The following is a 17,046-nucleotide window of genomic DNA, read 5'->3' on the forward strand; positions in this document are numbered from 1 at the left end:
GAGGCTCACAGTGATGTCAGCGTGGTGGAGTGCAGTGGATGTTCGCAGTTCCATCCTTACCTGACTTTGCCACAGTTTTTGACACTGATGTACACTCTCTCCCTAAAACACTGTCTTACCTTGCTTTCCTCCTGACATTTTGTCTTTATTTCCATATCAGCTCTACACACTCACCCTCCTGCGTGGGCCTCCAAATACTCCTCATGGTTCTTAATTTGGCCTCTTACTTTGCACACTTCGTTGGTCTCCTTTATGCCTCTGGCTTTAATTATAAACACTTAAATCTATACCTGAAACCTAAGCCTTCTGTGCTTTTCAGAGCTACGTATCCAGTTGCCCACTCATCTTCCAGGGAATGTAAAGCCATCTGCCCACAGTAGAACTCAGTCTTTACTGATTAAGTGAAGTGTGTTCTTTCCAATGCTCTCTTTCTCTGTAAAAGACCTGTCCTTCCACCCAGTTGCACAGATTAGGGTCCTGGGAGTCATCTTCAACACGTCCTTCTCCTGTACTTTCATATCCAATCTCTGAGTGCTCTAAATTTTAATCTCAGGTATCTCCCAACTGTATGCACATCATCTCTCTTGTCACCCCACCCCTGCAGAAGCAGACACCATCTCTTTGGCCTTCTGCCTTCTGCCTGTTTGCCCAGATCATCCCCAAGCATCTCTCATTTAGTCTCCATCCTGGAGTCAGAGTAATCTTTTAAAACACAATCTTAGTATCTTAAAATGGTTCAAAAGTTTCCCATTGTTCTTTGAATAAAGGTGAAGCCCTTACCTTTGCCTGAAAGCTCTGCATAATCTGGTCCCATTCTATACCAGGCACCACTTTGCTTTCTGCTGTGGTCACACTGGCTTTTTAAATTTCTTAATTTAAAGCCTCTTGATCGGTTCACAGGTTATTTGCACATGATGTTTCCTCTCCCTATAAGCCTCATCACTCTTCTTGCCTGGTTTAATCTCTCTCTTCCTTGAGAATACAAGATCTGTCAGTATTTCTTGAGGAGCATCTTGCCTTAATCTCTTTGATTTGGTAAAATTTCCCATTTTGTGGCCCCACGTGCCGGTGATGCTGTGGTGTACCACCAAGATCACTCCTTCACTGACCGAAGATTCATTACTCCCACCTGCTGGGAGTATTGGCTGCTGATGGCTCCTGTCTTTGTCTCTCTTCAAACCCTTTCTCAACCAAACGGTGCTGCACCACTCAAGAGCATACCCCATCGCTGGAGACAGCCCACATCCAGTGATGGGTCAGTGGAAGATGGGAGGTTATAATCTTGGAGTCCTTCCCTCAGTACGGGGCATCTTCAAAGGATCATCCTAGCTCTGGTGCTGCTCATCACAAAGGCTAAGGCTTCTGCTCTGACTGCCTAGCTGTTCAGTGTCTCCCTCTTCTCAGTCCTGCTTTTCATGCTTCCTCACACATGTTGTTCCAAGAGCATTCTCCAAAGAACCTCTTACATACACATCTCTACCTCAGTGTCCATGAAACCCAACCTCAGACCCCATGTGCTGCCCTTCCCACTGTTTATCATGGTTGTAAGCTTATACCTGTCGCTGAATCTTGGCTCTTCTCCTTAAGAGCTCTGCAACTTTGCACAAGTAAATTTTGTTGCTTGTGCCTTAGTTTCCTTACCTATTTCATTGTGAGTATTAAACTGCTTAGGACAGTGTCTTAGTTTGGGCTTTGCTGTATCAAATTACTATAGACTGGGTGGATTCAAGAAAGGGAGGGGCAGGGGCAAGGGAGGGGAAGGGAGAGGGATCCCCTCTTTTATAAGGGCATTAATCCCATCATGAGGGCCTACCCTCATGACCTGATCTAACCATCATTACCTCCCAATGGCCTCACCTCCAAGTATCACATTGCGGGTTAGGGTTGCATTATGTGAATTTGGAAGGAGACCTGAACATTCAGTCCCTAGCAGACAATGTCTGGTAAATGACAGATTCTCAATGATAGCTGTAATTATTATTGTGTTATTATTATTATTATCCCAAAGGAGTAGTGCTGCTTTTATCTAGAGACAGTCTAAAATGTAAATGCCTTTAGGAGGTGACACCCTAACCTCAAGTTTCAGTAGAGTGTTACTGCCATTACACTGACCCATGAGAGATAATACACGAATGAAGGATTCTTTGTTTCAGTAAGTGTGAGAAGAGTTAACAGATCTCACTTTTGGAGCCTCAGGGCATGAAGACTAAGCCCTTGAAAAAAAAATAACGTGCTTCACTTTTTAAATCCAGTGGTCCCAACATCCCCACTATGGAGACTTTTCCTCAATGAACACCAGTCCGGCCTCAGTGGATCTACTAGGAGTGCTTCAGCAAGGGTGATTTTGTGAAGAGTAAGACAGGTTTAAGGTGATTGCAGGATAGGGAGAGGCAAAGGGGCTGATGACCCACATGTAGTGACTACACAACCAACCCCCAGAAAGCCTGTATCCAAGAGAAGATGGAAGCCCAAAGCAAGGAAAATTACTAATGAATATTTGGTTTTCTAAAGTCAAAATTGCCTAGAATTTCTTTTTTTCAATGTAAGTAGAAGTATCCAACAGAGGGGCTTATTACGTCCTGTGGCTATGGGCAGTGTGTGGCGGATCCTGGCATGTTACCACAGTTTTCTGATAGCAGTGACTGATGAGGTTCTCACGGGAACCCCACGCCCACTTGTCAGAGCTTTCTCATTAAACAGTTCCTTTTAGTCAACTCTGCTGACATGAATACACACATACACACAGAGAACTTCCCTTTGGAAGGGAAAAGGAAAAGCACATTTCCTTTTTGCTAAGATGAAATATATGAATAGGAATTTTTGTGTAAGTGTGGGTAATTGAGATGAAGGAAAATGGAGGAAAAGGAGAGAGGCCAAGAAGTACAGTTGACCCTTGAACAGCGGTGAGTTTGAACTTGTCCACTTGCACGTAGATTTTTTACAGCAGAGTACTGTAAGTGTAGTTTTTGTTCCTTATGACTTTCTTAATAACATTTTCTTTTCTCCAGCCTACTTTACTGTAAGAATACAGTATATAAATACAAATACAAAATACGTGTTTTTTTAAAAAGGTTTTGTTTATTTATTTAGAAAGGGAGAGCCTGCACACGCGCCTGCCGGGAGTGGGAGGAGGGGCAGAAGGAGAAGGAGAGAGGGAATCCCAAGCAGACTCCATGATGAGCGTGGAGCCTGAGGTGGGGCTCAACTGGGGGCTCGATCTCACAACCCTGAGATCATGACCTGAGCCAAAATCAAGAGTCAGACGCTTAACCGACTGAGCCACCCAGGTGCCCTACAAAGTACGTGATAATCAACTGTCTGTGTTATCAGTAAGGCTTGTACTCAAGGTTTTAGGGAGTCAAAACTTCTATGTCTGTTTTCAACTGCGAAGTGGCGGGGTCAGTGCCCTAACCTCCGTGTAGTCAAGAGTCAGCTGTACTAAAATATGATGAGTGGATGCGTGAACTACTAAATAGCCTCAGTTTTCCCAAAATGTTTGAGAGCTGAGAGTAAAAAGCTTTATATATATGTTGTTATGTTACATTATATATAGTAATGGTCCTTTTCTGTCCGCTCAAAATTCATACGTTGAAACCCTAATTCCGATCTGTATTAGGAGATAGGACCTTTGGAAGGTCAGCCAGCGTGAGTGGTATTTGTGCTGTATAAGAAGAGGCCAGAGAGATGGCTAGTTCTATTTCCACCGTGTGAGGATATAATGGGAAGATGACCATCTGCAAAGCAGAATTCAGGCCTGCACCAGACACTGGGGCCACTGGTACCTTGATCTTGGACTTCCCTCTCTCCAGAACTGTGAGGAATAAATGTTGTTTAAGCCACCCTGTCCATGATAATTTGTTACATTAACCTGAACTAATACAGAATATATAATATGTATATTTTCAGGAAGAGCAGTTAAGCCTATTTCATCCATCCATCCATCCATCCATCCATCCACCATTCATTCATTCCTTCAGGTCAATAGGGATTGAGGTCAAAAGCAAATAAAAATAAATTTTGTTTATATACCATTTTCAGTTGTGAAAGACTGAATTTCTGGATATCCTCTCTTAAGTGCTGGGTAACAGAATCAATAGCTGGTGAAACATGCTAACTACAGATAATTCTCAGAAAAGGGAGGATCTAGGAATATTCTTTATAAAATATTTGTCCTGGACTAATTTACTACGCACCTGCCTCCTGACTCCAGAAGGTAGCTTAAAGCTTTTTGTGATAGAATGGCAGTGGCAATGATGGCAATGATGTTTTGGGAGGTGCCAGGCACTGGTAAATGGTAATCCAAGTATGGAATCACTGCAGAACTTGATATGTTAGATAGGCAGGGACTTAAGAAGGAAAAAAAAAAAATAGGGTAAAAGACATACCATCCTGGAAAATCCTTCAAGTTCTCCTGATCATCACCAACGTACTTCTGACGGCACCAGAAACAATTGACCTTTCCAATACTCATCGTCACTTCCAGGTGCTAGTATATTTGAATGTGAGGAACCTTAAGTTTCTTTCCATATTGAAGTTAGTTAGCAGTTTCTTGAGAACTCAGCTAAGCATCTGTCTTCATTGCTAGCATGTATTGATTTCTCTATTTCAAAGATCAGTTCTTCAAGTGTGGACTATCTTGTTAAGGATATGTTGTTAAGGATATATGTATTATATATTTATACAGAAATATATATATTACATCTCTCTCTCTCTCTCTCTCTCTCTCTCTATATATATATATATATATATATGTATATATTTATAAAATTCCAGATAATTTTCTTTATGTTGGATTAAACACTAGCTGAAATAAGGTCTTTAGAAAACTTTACATTTTGAGAATATATTCTTATCTTTTATATCTTGTTAATTATGAACAAAAGCACAGTAGAATAAACATAGTAAAGCAAAGGGAAATAAACCATAAAGGATTAAAAGGAGAAGAAAATGATGCAAGATACAGGACAGTTTCAAAAGCAACGTTATTTTTTATTATTTGGTGCAGAAAACTGTGAAGCACATAAAACAATCTAGAGGAAGTGGGAAAGATTTCTTCTCATTACTGGCCTTGAGGCGATTTTTTAAGCTGCCATAAACTGACAAACAGACATGATGGATATCATTATAAAATACACTGAGTTGGAAAAAGGAGCACAAAATGAAATGGTCCACATCAAAAGGAAAAAAAAAAAGTCCCATAGAGTTCTTTGCAGAGTGAGTAGCGCCGAGACTGTTAAAGGCTGATATCACTAAATTATCCCAACCTTGCATTGCTTTTTTCCAGGGGACCATATGATCTTTTTACTTATACCTTGTGATTCCAAAATTCATGTAAAGGCCTATCAAGTAAAATTAGAGCTAGGAGCCCTAATACTGTACTTTAATAAACTGCTATTATAATGCATCTACTTCAGATTTAAATAATGAATTTCAAGGGCAAAAGACATTAATGCATATTTCCCAATGGTTCAAACTCAGGGAGGGTGGGGTGTGTGTGCATTAACTCTTTCAGGACCCCCCCCCCCCAGACTATGATGTTGGCACCCATACCAAATTGTTCCAGAAGAGTAAACAGCAAATCCTCTAACACATCTATGCACCCCTTCAGGTCTGAGGAGGACTTGCAGAGTCCCCCTGAGAGCCTATCCTGCAGGAAGCCCTCTCGGGTTCCACTCCAGGGCCATGCAGTCACAGCAAAACTGTGATGTGATGCAGACAAAATCTGCGGGACCTGGAACCGTGAACCCTGCCCTAGGCTACACTGTGGGACACACATCCCTTGTGTTACTGGTGTTCAGGTTTTCTTGTCTTTAACATGGCTAAAGTAAAGGCTGCTTCACCTGCTTATTGCAAAAGTGAAATAGATTAAGTTATATATCAGGGACATAATTCCTTATTATCCTATCTGTGCCTGTTGCCTGTCATTGTGTTTTGTCCTGTTATATGTTGGTGGATTCAATTTGATAACTTTCTGAGGGTTTTTGCGTCTATGCTCCTGAGAGAATTGGCCTATGGTTTTCTTTTTCTGTACTGGTTTTGTAGGTTAATATCACTATGATGCCCACATGAGAAAATGAGTTTGGAAGTGTCTCCTGCTCTTTTGTTTTTTTAGAAGAGGTGGTGTAGAATTCATACGATTTCCTCTTTAAATATTTGGTAAATTTGCCAGTGAAACCATCTGGGTTTTTCTTGATTTAAATATGAATTCAATTAAAAATTTTTTATTGTTACTGACATTGATAATTTTCATTTATTATTTTAATATCAAAAATTATTGATAATGTTTATTCCTGATATTGATAATTTATACCTTCCCTCTCTCTGTCAGCCTTCTTGCAAGAGCTTTATCAATTTTACTGATCCATTTAAAGAACCAGCTTTTCATTTTGTTTTATCTGTTGTTCTCAATTTTGTTTCTGCTCTCATCTTTAATATTTCCATTTTTCTATTTGATTTGGTTCTATTTTGTTCTCCTTTTTCTAATTTCTTGGGTTATAGATTTGATGCATTTTTTTCTAATATAAACATTTAATGCTAAAAATTTCTTTCTAGGGCCTGCTTTAGCTGCATCCCACAAATTCAAGTATCTTATATTTTCATCTTCATTCAGTGTGAAATGTTTTCTAATGTCTCTGGAGATTTACCCTTTCACATATGGATTACTTGTATATGTGTTCTTTAATTCCTAAATATTTGTAAATTCTTCTATTATATTTCTCTTAATTCCTAGGCTCATTTATGGTCAGAGAAAATGCTTTGTATGATTTCAGTTCTTTTGGGTTTGTCAGGATGTGTGTTTATGACCCAGGGTATGTTCTGTCTTGGTGAATGTTCTGCATATACTTGAAAAGAAGGCTTATTCTGCTGTTTTGGGCACCCTGTAAAGGTAAATTAGACCCACTTGGTTGATGGCATTTAGTTCTTCTAAATCCTTGTGATCTTTTGCAAACATTTTTTTTTTTTTTTCCTAAGTCTCAGAGCTCTTTATAGGGAAGCGTTTCCAGAGACAGTTTCTAAGTACTGCTGGAACTCAGGGTCCCGATGAGGTGGAAGGCCAGGCACACACACAACCATGAGGGCCTCCATTGGAGGAGAGACAGCGCGGGCCCTGGGGGGCCCCGAGGGCAGCTGCCATAGGCGGCCACCTCCAGCTGTGTGAGTTAGACCCAGCCGCACTGCCCAGAACTGGCCTGAGTCCTGCACCCCCTGTGATGACAGTTAGGAAGGCAGAGAGTGTGAGAGGGCCCTTGGGTGGCTCGCAGCGAGGTTACTTAGATCTGCAGCGCCCCTGCTGGCTCTGCCCCAAATCAGCCTGCCCTTCGTCCTCACCTTCCTGGCCTACCTCATTCCCTCCACCTTCCTTCTCCCTAATCTCTGGCCTTCAGCATCTTCCCTACTCGCCTTGACCAGCCCTATTGGGATCCACCCTGACCACACCCTACCACCAGGTCCCCACTCTTTTCCCCATCCCTGGCACTGGAGTCTGGCTCTTTGAGAGAGCCCACTGGCGAACTCTGGGGCCTGAACTGGCGAGCTCTGATGGCATGAGGAAGGGGCTCCATAAACTGTCTGCGCCCCTACCAAGGGCATGAAACAAACCCCCAGACCACTATAATAATAGCAGACGTGCACTGAACACTTACTCTCTCCTAGGAGCACAGCTAAATCCTTTAGGTAGATTATTCCATTTAATTCTCGTAAGAGTTTTAAGAGGTGGACCCTAGAAACTGAGACTCAGAAGGAAAATATTTGGTGAATGTCAGGTCCAGGTGGATTCTGATCCAGGTCTCTGACTTCAGAGCCCACCCGCTCTACTTTTTACTGTTCGTGTGTCTGCCCACCACCAAGGCTGCCTGTGTGTGCAGGTGTCTGCCCAGTACCCTCTGCTTTGGAGAAGCATCCCCGTACCCTCCAGGCCTGGTCCTGTGATCCAAACCTGGTGGCTATCACCCTCCCCCTGGGAAACTGGATTGCAGATTAGGTTGTCAAGCCCAGGATCCTTCCCCTCTCCTGGTAATTGCATCTGGATTGATTTTGGGCGCTGCCCAGGCCCTCAGTGAAAGTGGCCTCGTTGGAGAAGACTCTACCCCTGGTCTTCAAGGGGACGTCAGTCATGTGATTCAGGCCCGGCCACTCAAGCACCAAAACGTCCTGGCCAGAGTGATTGGTTCCTGAAGGACATATGACCCAAACCTGGCCTGTAGAGCTACTCCCAGGATTTTGCCTGAGCCACTGATTTTCCAAGCTGGAGTTGCTCACTGGGTATATGTCTGGCAGGATCTATCGGAAGTGCTGGCTGAGGAGATCATGCCTGAGAAGGAAGCTGACATAGGAGAGCAGAGGCCAGTCCCAATGCTGTTATTTGCACTGTGCCAAAGACAGGTCCACCCTGGACTTGTCAGGGACCAGGAGCCAATCAATTACTTCTTTGTTGTTCTTGTCTTAAGCAACTATGAGTTGGGTTGCTTCCTTTGAAACCGAGATCTAGTGAAGCCTCCCAGACATTGTTTATGACTTCATGCTATTTTTATTATTTTCTTTTTAGTTTTGAAATTCTCTTCTTTTGGATGCTTAACTTTTTTTAAAAGATTTTATTTATTTATTTGACAGAGAGTGAGAGAGACAGCGAGAGAGGGAATACAAGCAGTGGGGTGGAGAGGGAGAAGCAGGCTTCCTGCTGAGCAGGGAGCCAGATGCAGGACTCGATCCCAGAACCCTGGGATCATGACCTGAGCCGAAGGCAGACACTTAACCGACTGAGCCACCCAGGGGCTCCTGGGTGGTTAACTTTTTAAAAACCATTTTATTTAATTTATTTTTTTCATCATAAGTGTATTCTTTTATCTCTATCCCCTATTTCCCCATCCACCTCCCCCATTCCGGTAACCATCAGTTTGTTCTCTAGAGTTAAGAGTCTGTTTTCTTGGTTTGTCTCTCTCTTTGTTTCCCCCTTTGCTCATTTGTTTTGTTTCTTAAATTCCACATATGAGTGAGATCATATGGTATTTGTCTTTCTCTGACTGACTTATTTCACTTAGCATTGTACTCTCTAGCTCCATCCATATTGTTGCAAATGGCAAGATTTCATTCTTTTTTATGGTTGAATAAAATACCATGTCTTCTTTATCCATTCATCTGTCGATGGACACTTGGGCTGCTTCCATATCTAGCCTATTGTAAATAATGCTGCAATAAACATATCCCTTTGAATTAGTGTTTTTGTATTTTTTGGGTAAATACCCAGTAGTGCAATTCCTGAATCATAGGGTATTTCTATATTTAATTTTTTGAGGAATCTCTGTGCTGTTTTCCACAGCAGCTGCACCAATTCGCATTCCCACCAACAGTGCACGAGTGTTCCTTTTTCTCTATATCCTTACCAACACTTGTTTTTTAACACTTTTTTTTTTTGGCGGGGGGGGGAATCAAAGTGGATTCAGGGTTACCCAGGTAACAATGTGCTTTTGAAGTAGGTCCGGAGCACTACTGGGGTCTACCCTTGGGGTGTGTCTGTTGTGGGAGATTGTCCAGTAGGTGGGGGCTAGGAGAACAGATGGAGAATAGCTGATATAAACTGGTGATAAGACAAGACAGAGTGAGGGACATACAACCTGCTGTGAGACCATGGGGGAAAGGAATGATTCATTCTGGCATGAGCTATATGCACAGAGGGAAAGCAAGAGAAATACAGCCTCAGTGGAATCAACAACTAACCTTAAGCAATAAATAATGCGTACTGATGTATTATCTTTGGTGGTGTCTGCAGCGTCCCTTTGAAGTCTGTGTGATGTCACCATGGAGAGTTGGTGCCTGGAGCTTGGGGCATAAACTGGTGCTTTTTCTTTTCTTTTCTTTCTTTTTTTCTTTTTTCGGTGAACTCATTTCTCTGGGTGCCCAGTGACCTAATTTCTGTAATTCTTGGCATTTAGCCAATTTTCTATTCTCTGAAGTTTGAGTCAAAGTACTTATTTTTTTGTAGCCAGGCATGAATGTATGTGGCAACAATAGCTCACTTCCTCCCGTTTATGAAACTGCAGTAAGAAAGCAATACCCCCACAGCCTGCTGGAGAGATTGATGAGGGCGCTGGGAGCTGGAAGTTGCATGGGGAGCTGAGAGTCCTTAATCTTCCAGCAGAGCCACAAACTCCTTGGGTCTGCATCTAGTGCACCGAATGTTCTAGCAGCAGCCCTGTTAACCTCTCAGGAGAGGCATTTGAATAAATGCTTTTGAACTCAGGTAGTATATTTTATCTGTAAGGATGGAAGTACATAGTTCACCCTGACATCCTGCGTATTTCAAATTACTATTGATAAGTGCTAAGCTGACATTTTTGGGAGGATAATTTTCTAGTAGTTTAAAATAACATTTTTAGATGCTCTTTGTAATAGCTATGTGAAATTGGTCCAGGTAGTATCCTTCTTTTCGTAACATATGGAAACAGTGACCCCAGAGGAAAATGCCTTTAAGGAGATGAGCTCATAGTCACTTCACACGATGTATAACATTCTTTTATATCAGAACAGTATGTTTGCATTTCTAAGCCCACTTAATAACTGCTAATGTATTTTATTTGGGGGAAATGAGCAGGATGACCATGATTGTGCTCCTTTTACAGAGACAGAAATTGAGGACACAGAGGGTGCCTACGATAGGAGAGCCAGACGGATCATATATCTTGTAATTCCTCTTTCAGCCAGGAAACAGAAGGTAGTGGAATGGGTAATTGAGCCAAACACACACACTCCCTCTTTAGCACAGATGAGATAAGCTTCCGCAAAGGCGAATCCTGCTGGAAAACATTTCCAGGAAGCCTTGTGGCCAGAGGAAATCTGTCCATAAAGCTCCGAAGGCTATTATAAAAGGAGATGCGATCGTGTGACTTCACTGAAATAATAGCAGGACTGACCCAAAAGATGTAGATGGAAGGTTGAGGCTTATCTGCTCAGAGCAGAGAAAATCCTACCAGTTGTTTTGAGAGCAGGCTCTGGGTGACTTAGGCTCATCCTGGGTGGGGCAAGGTGCCTTATAGTTATTTTTTTGGTGTTTCTTTTTGGTACGCCTACCATTAGAACAAATTTAATATTCTTTTGTAATAACTGGGAAGTTTTATTAGTCTTAAAAATAATCTTATGTATATTTGAAAAGTAACTCAAACGCATTACAGAAAACTTAGAAAATAAATGAAACAAGAAAAACTGTTATATTTACTGCTCTTTCCCCTGCACTTAGCATTTTGTGCCTGGACCATAAAGTCACTTTAATGAATACTTATTGACTGAAGGAAATGAACTCACGAACCCAACCAGAGATTCACATTTGGTGTTCAGTGTAAAATGAAAATACTTTTAATGTGTTTTTAGTTTAATTAATAATACATATACACCTTGCTCTCTGTGTGTATATATGCATTAACTATATATATATATATATAGCTATATTACATATAGTGTATGTTTTTCATATATATGTATAAACACACATATCAAATGTACATTCACAAAAGATAACTAGATTTATTCCATACTGTTGGTGACTGTCGAGCACTTTCTACCCTTTTACTCACACTATTAACCTGGAGAGGTGGAATTGGAGGCTCAGGAAGTTTAAATAAATGGGCCAAGGATGTACTGGTGACATGTGATTGACCCAGATTTTAAATCCAGCTCTATTTACATAAAGGTTTGAGCTCTAAATTACTGTCCCAAATATTCTGACATGGTGTTAATAGTAAAATTTTGCAGCCATTTTATCTTATTGCTGATTTTTTCTGTCAGATGTTTTCTAACGGGGCTTGATAATTTTTCATCGTGTGAATGGAACAAATCTTATTTAAATATGCTACCATTTGGGACTATTTTGTTTTTGTTTGTTTTTTGTTTTTTTCTTCAAGCAAGCCTTAGGTTTTACTCCTAAGGCCCTTCAACTGATTAAATTTGGCCCACTCAGGTTATCTAGAATAATCTCCTTTACTCAAAATCAGCAAATTATGGACCTTAATTACATCTACAAAAATACCCTCACCCAGATTCACATTTGGTTGAATAACTGGAGACTGTAGCCTAGCCAAGTGGACCCTACAGAAAAGACCATCACACCCACCAACACCTTAGTCCTAGCCTGTTTTATTGTTCTGAGAGTAGTTTCCAGTACATTGTACACATTCAGTGAATGTTTGTGGAATGTGTGAATGAGTAAATGACTTTTGAGGTGATGCTCTTAATTGTAGGCTAACTTTATTCCTTTTTTTTTTTCTGCTTAAGAAGCTATAATAGTTCTATTTAATCTAACATTTCTAATACAGCTTTTAAAATCTAGCATTCTACTTGGTGATCATAATTCTTGATCTTCTGGCCATTGGGAACCCTCAGATTCCTACAGATACTGTGCTGGTTTTACTTTTTGTATTTATACACAATTACCCACCAAACCATGGCGCCCCAGCTCAGATCTCTGGAATGGATTTCTGCCTCTTCCTTTGCAAGAACATGGTTCAAAATTCTTCTAAACAGTAATCTTTCTCAAGGCTTCTCTAATCAGCAGTATGTTATTTATTTTGTATGTCATTGTTCTGGGTTCTTTAATTTAAAACTTGATATTTTGAACCTCTTAAGGACTTCTTTGTTATTTGTTTTTTTCCTCTTTTTGTGTTCTGAATTGATGAAACATACTGAGAATAATATCAATGTTTCTTGCACATGGTATGCTGTTCTTTAGGTTGTAAATTCTCACTAAATGCTTCTCCATAGACTTCGCTCAAGTCCCTGATTTTCTAATATCTTAGCTCTGTGACTTTGAGCTATGTGACTTGGGTTGCTCTAAAACACAGTTACAGAAGAAAAAACTAAATCTTGTATGCCATTTTAGCTCTCATCTGTCAGTAAGTTTGGTCTTCTGTTTATTTTTTGAGAGTAAATAAGTAGTAGTCATAAGCATAGTCTGCATCATTTGTATCCTATAGAATCACTATTCTTGTAATTGATCATCCAAACATTTTGGATGGCACTTTTGAGAGTAAATTTTAAATTTTAAATAGTTAAATTTCTCCAGATTTTTTTCTTAATTTCTCTTGCTGATAGTCTTAATTATCTAAATTTTGAATTATTGGTATCTTATTTGTATCTAAATTCAGTAAGTTAATAGTTAAACTTACATATTTATTAACTGATAAACTTGAGTCATTATATATTAGTGGATCTATAGTATAGTTTTTTCCAAAACTATTTCCTCAAATAAAACAATTTCTGTGAAACTAAAAATAATATATTTATGTACATTAAACAGAAGATCACTTTTCTTTTAAAGATTTATTTATTTGAGAGAGAGAGAGATTCCGTGCTGAGGGTGGAGCCTAATGCAGTAATGCAGGGCTTGATCGCACGACCCTGAGATCATAACCTGAGCTGAAACCAAGAGTCAGAGACTTAACCCACTGTGCCATCCAGGCGCCCCCCTTCCAAAAAAACTCTTTGTATTGATTATCCAGACATTAAAAAAGGGCATATAGGAGAGTGTTTCTTGCTTCATATTCATGTATTTAAATGTTACTTCTTAGCTCCATCTTTTTTTAAAAAATTTTTTATTGTTACATTAATTCCAATACACTACATCATTAGTTTTAGATGTAGTGTTTCATGGTTCATTGTTTGTACATAACACCCAGTGCTCCATGCAGAACGTGCCCTCTTAATACCCATCACCAGGCTAACCCATCCTCCCACCCCCCTCCCCTCTAGAACTCTCAGTTTGTTTTTCAGAGTCCATCGTCTCTCATGGTTCGTCTACCCCTCCGATTCCCCCCCTTCATTCTTCCCCTCCTGCTATCTTCTTCTTTTTTTTTTTCTTAACATATATTGCATTATTTGTTTCATAGGTACAGATCTGAGATTCAACAGTCTTGCACAATTCACAGTGCTTACCAGTCTTAGCTCCATCTTTAATAATGTGTATCTGGTATTTTCTGATTTCTTGTTTCTAAAAATTATTTTAATTTTTTAAAATAAAAGTGCCTGCTTTCTTCTTCAAAATCGCATTTGATGGTTAATAAATATGAAAGTATTTGCATATTCAAGTGAATCTTTTCCATAAATCATAATATTTTTAAATCTCAGAAAAAATGGTAAGTGCCCAGTCATCAGGTAAAGTCAGGGCAAATTCTGCTAAATGAAGAATAGCCTCAAATCTCTCTCTCTTTTTTTTTTTTTGTTAAAGATTTTATTTATTTATTTGTCAGAGAGAGACACAGCGAGAGAGGGAACACAAGCAGGGGAAGTGGGAGAGGGAGAAGCAGGCTTCCCTCCAAGGAGGGAGCCTGATGCAGGGCTCGATCCCAGGACCCTGGGACCATGACCTGAGCCGAAGGCAGACGCTTAACAACTGAGCCACCCAGGTGCCCTGTAGCCTCAAGTCTCTTTGTTTCACACTGAGACATATAAATAATCTAGCCCAAATACTGTCATAGGCACTGGCTTTTTGCCCGCATATAAAGTACTTTTCTTTGTCAATTGTGTATATAAGCAAAACTTGGACAAGTTGTTTCTATTATTGATTATTTTGAACATTTCATCCAATTTATTTTTAAAATATTTTATTTATTTATTTATCCAAGGCAGAGAGAGAGAGAGAGTGCACAAGCAGAGGGGAATGGCAGGCAGAGGGAGAAGCAGGTTCCCCACTGAGCAAGGAGCCCAATGTGGGACTCGATCCCAATACCCTGGGATCATGACCTGAGCCGAAGGTAGATGCTTAATCAACTGAGCCACCCAGGCATTGGGATGAACCCAGTTTCATCCACTTAGATGTTTCAACAAATTGTAGGTTTTCTCAGTATAGTTCCAAGATAGAATATTTTTCCAATTACTAATGGGAACTAGGGATACTGTAAAATACTGTTATAGAAGTCTAAAACTAAATTTTATATGCTGGTTTAGCTCTCATCCGTCAGTTTGCAAACTTTATATCAATAATTGCAGGTTCCTAAAAGTCTCCAAAACTTCCAAAGCTGTAGTTTATTAGGCTGTTCGTTTGATATGATATACCTGCAGAATTTAAGTGTAATGATGAAATGACTGATACGATGTGTGATAAATGCCAAATTTAAATACATTTCTAATCTACAGATTTCTTAATTTATTAACAGCACAGCTTTTACCAACATTCTGTGTCCCACTAAAATTTCTATTAAGAGTTATCGCTGCAAAATCAAATAATACTTTCCTCAAAATAAAACTTTACTGAACTTATAATAGCATCTGCAATAATAACAGATATTTTACCTTTCACCAAATAAACTTCTCAGAGCTTAAATTTAATTCCAATAACTGGTTGGAAAAAAACAGAACGTTTATTGAAATATATTGACAGATAATCTTGTATTTAAAGTATGTGATGGTCTTGATATAAAATGGCATTTCACTTGAGTTGTTTTTGTTGGTATTTTACAAATGGAGCTAACATATTAACAGCAATTGTTTTACTTTTATGTGTACAAAAATACTTGGGATCAAATGAAGCAAAATTAATTTAGGAGGACAGTCACTTGATCTAAATGAAAAGTTGAGCGCTTTCTGCAGATAAATGAGTATCCGTGACTTTGGGTTTGTCTTCTTAAAATAACAACCAATTTTGAAATAGATGCTAATGCTTCTTTAGTAAATCTGAGTCTTCTGGTTTTCCTGTGGTTGGTGAGATCTAAACACTGTATACACCTGACCTCAAATTTTACGATTTTTAAAAATTTAATAGGCAGTTTTGAGCTCATTGGGGTCTAAGGTTTGAAAAGAAAACAAAAAAGTATTAAAATAATAAATGAAATAGATTCACACACACGATAAATGACAAAACCTCTGTAGCAAGAGCTTCAGACTATTATGTCTTTGCACACTTACTTCAGGTACCTAACTTATAACCATCTAGCCTGTAATTTCCCACTCTCCCCACTGCCCCCTGTCTGCCCAGCAGCTTTGTGCTTCCCCACAAGCTGCAAAGCACTGCACAGCTCTGGGTGGTACACTAAGTGACCAGCAGGAACCTGGTATCCCACTTTCCTCCCATCACTGCCCAAGACCTGATGGGTTCACTGTCACTCGCTGCTCCTGTCACAGAGCACTTAATTTTATCAGCGAGTGCACTGCTTGCTGTCCTTGGGAGGGAGGTGTTAATTACCTTGTGTTTGTAAAATGCTTGGGAAAGGGAAAGGTTATAGCCAGTTACGGTGCAGATTCAACCATGTGTTTCAGTAAGCTCTCTGTTTTCCTGCACCTTTTGACTCAGATATTTCATTTGCAGGCTCTGGCAGAAGCTAAAAGGACACAGCGCAGCGCTGTCAAATCCAGCTTAGCTTATGTGAGTGTAAGTATTAAAATAATACCTTATTAAAATATGAAAAATCCAGGACAAATGCCAGACTAGACAGGATGAGACAATATGCTGGGCCAGCAGGGATAAACCGGGACACATGGCTACTCTAGTTAGGAGGATGAAACGATATGTAAGAAAATTCCATATTGAGCTGTAATATAAATTCATTGTCTATAAGTGATGGTGGCTATTATTTTGGCTTAACTAGAGGCTCAGATTTGGAGAATCATTTTTTTCTCAAATCCAGATGTAATCTTTTTTTTTCCAAGTAAAGGGCCAAGTGATTAAAATATTTTATACCTTTCATTTATGTATTTATTTATTCCACATAGGAGTTGAGATTACATACATATTGATGAAAAGGCCAGGAGAACTCATGTCTATTCATGAAGAAAGATGGAGCACGTGCATTGAGCAAACATGTATGTAGCATACATTCCATGTTCATATTGGGACAGAGACGTAACATCAGAACGAGGCAAAATTCAGCCCCTCGTGTCAGGAGGTTATCTTAGACAAGGAGAAGGGGCCATGGGCATGCTCTGAGAACCTGTATGAATTGGATGGGGTCTTGGTCTCCTTATCTTGGGCAAGGAATGCAGGCTTTGCTTGTTCCTAGGCTAGAACCATATGGGTTCACCTTGAATCCAGGCTCCTGCAGAGACAACTAGTGGGTTTGTTAGTGGGGT

At 39.9% G+C, this 17,046-nt stretch overlaps 1 long non-coding RNA gene across 1 annotated transcript in view; it reads left to right on the forward strand.

Moving 5' to 3' along the window:
• The window catches only part of LOC118023549, a 73,422-nt gene extending 57,078 nt beyond the window's left edge, over nucleotides 1-16,344 (forward strand). The window contains exon 3 of the long non-coding RNA XR_004682840.1: nucleotides 16,286-16,344. This is a non-coding gene — a long non-coding RNA (uncharacterized LOC118023549). The remainder of the gene's footprint in view (nucleotides 1-16,285) is intronic.
• The last annotated feature ends 702 nt before the right edge of the window (nucleotides 16,345-17,046 follow it).

This window comes from Mirounga leonina, unplaced genomic scaffold (genome assembly GCF_011800145.1).
Source record: "Mirounga leonina isolate KUSES-001 unplaced genomic scaffold, KU_Mleo_1.0 Mir_180, whole genome shotgun sequence".
NCBI classification, from domain to species: Eukaryota; Metazoa; Chordata; class Mammalia; order Carnivora; family Phocidae; genus Mirounga; species Mirounga leonina.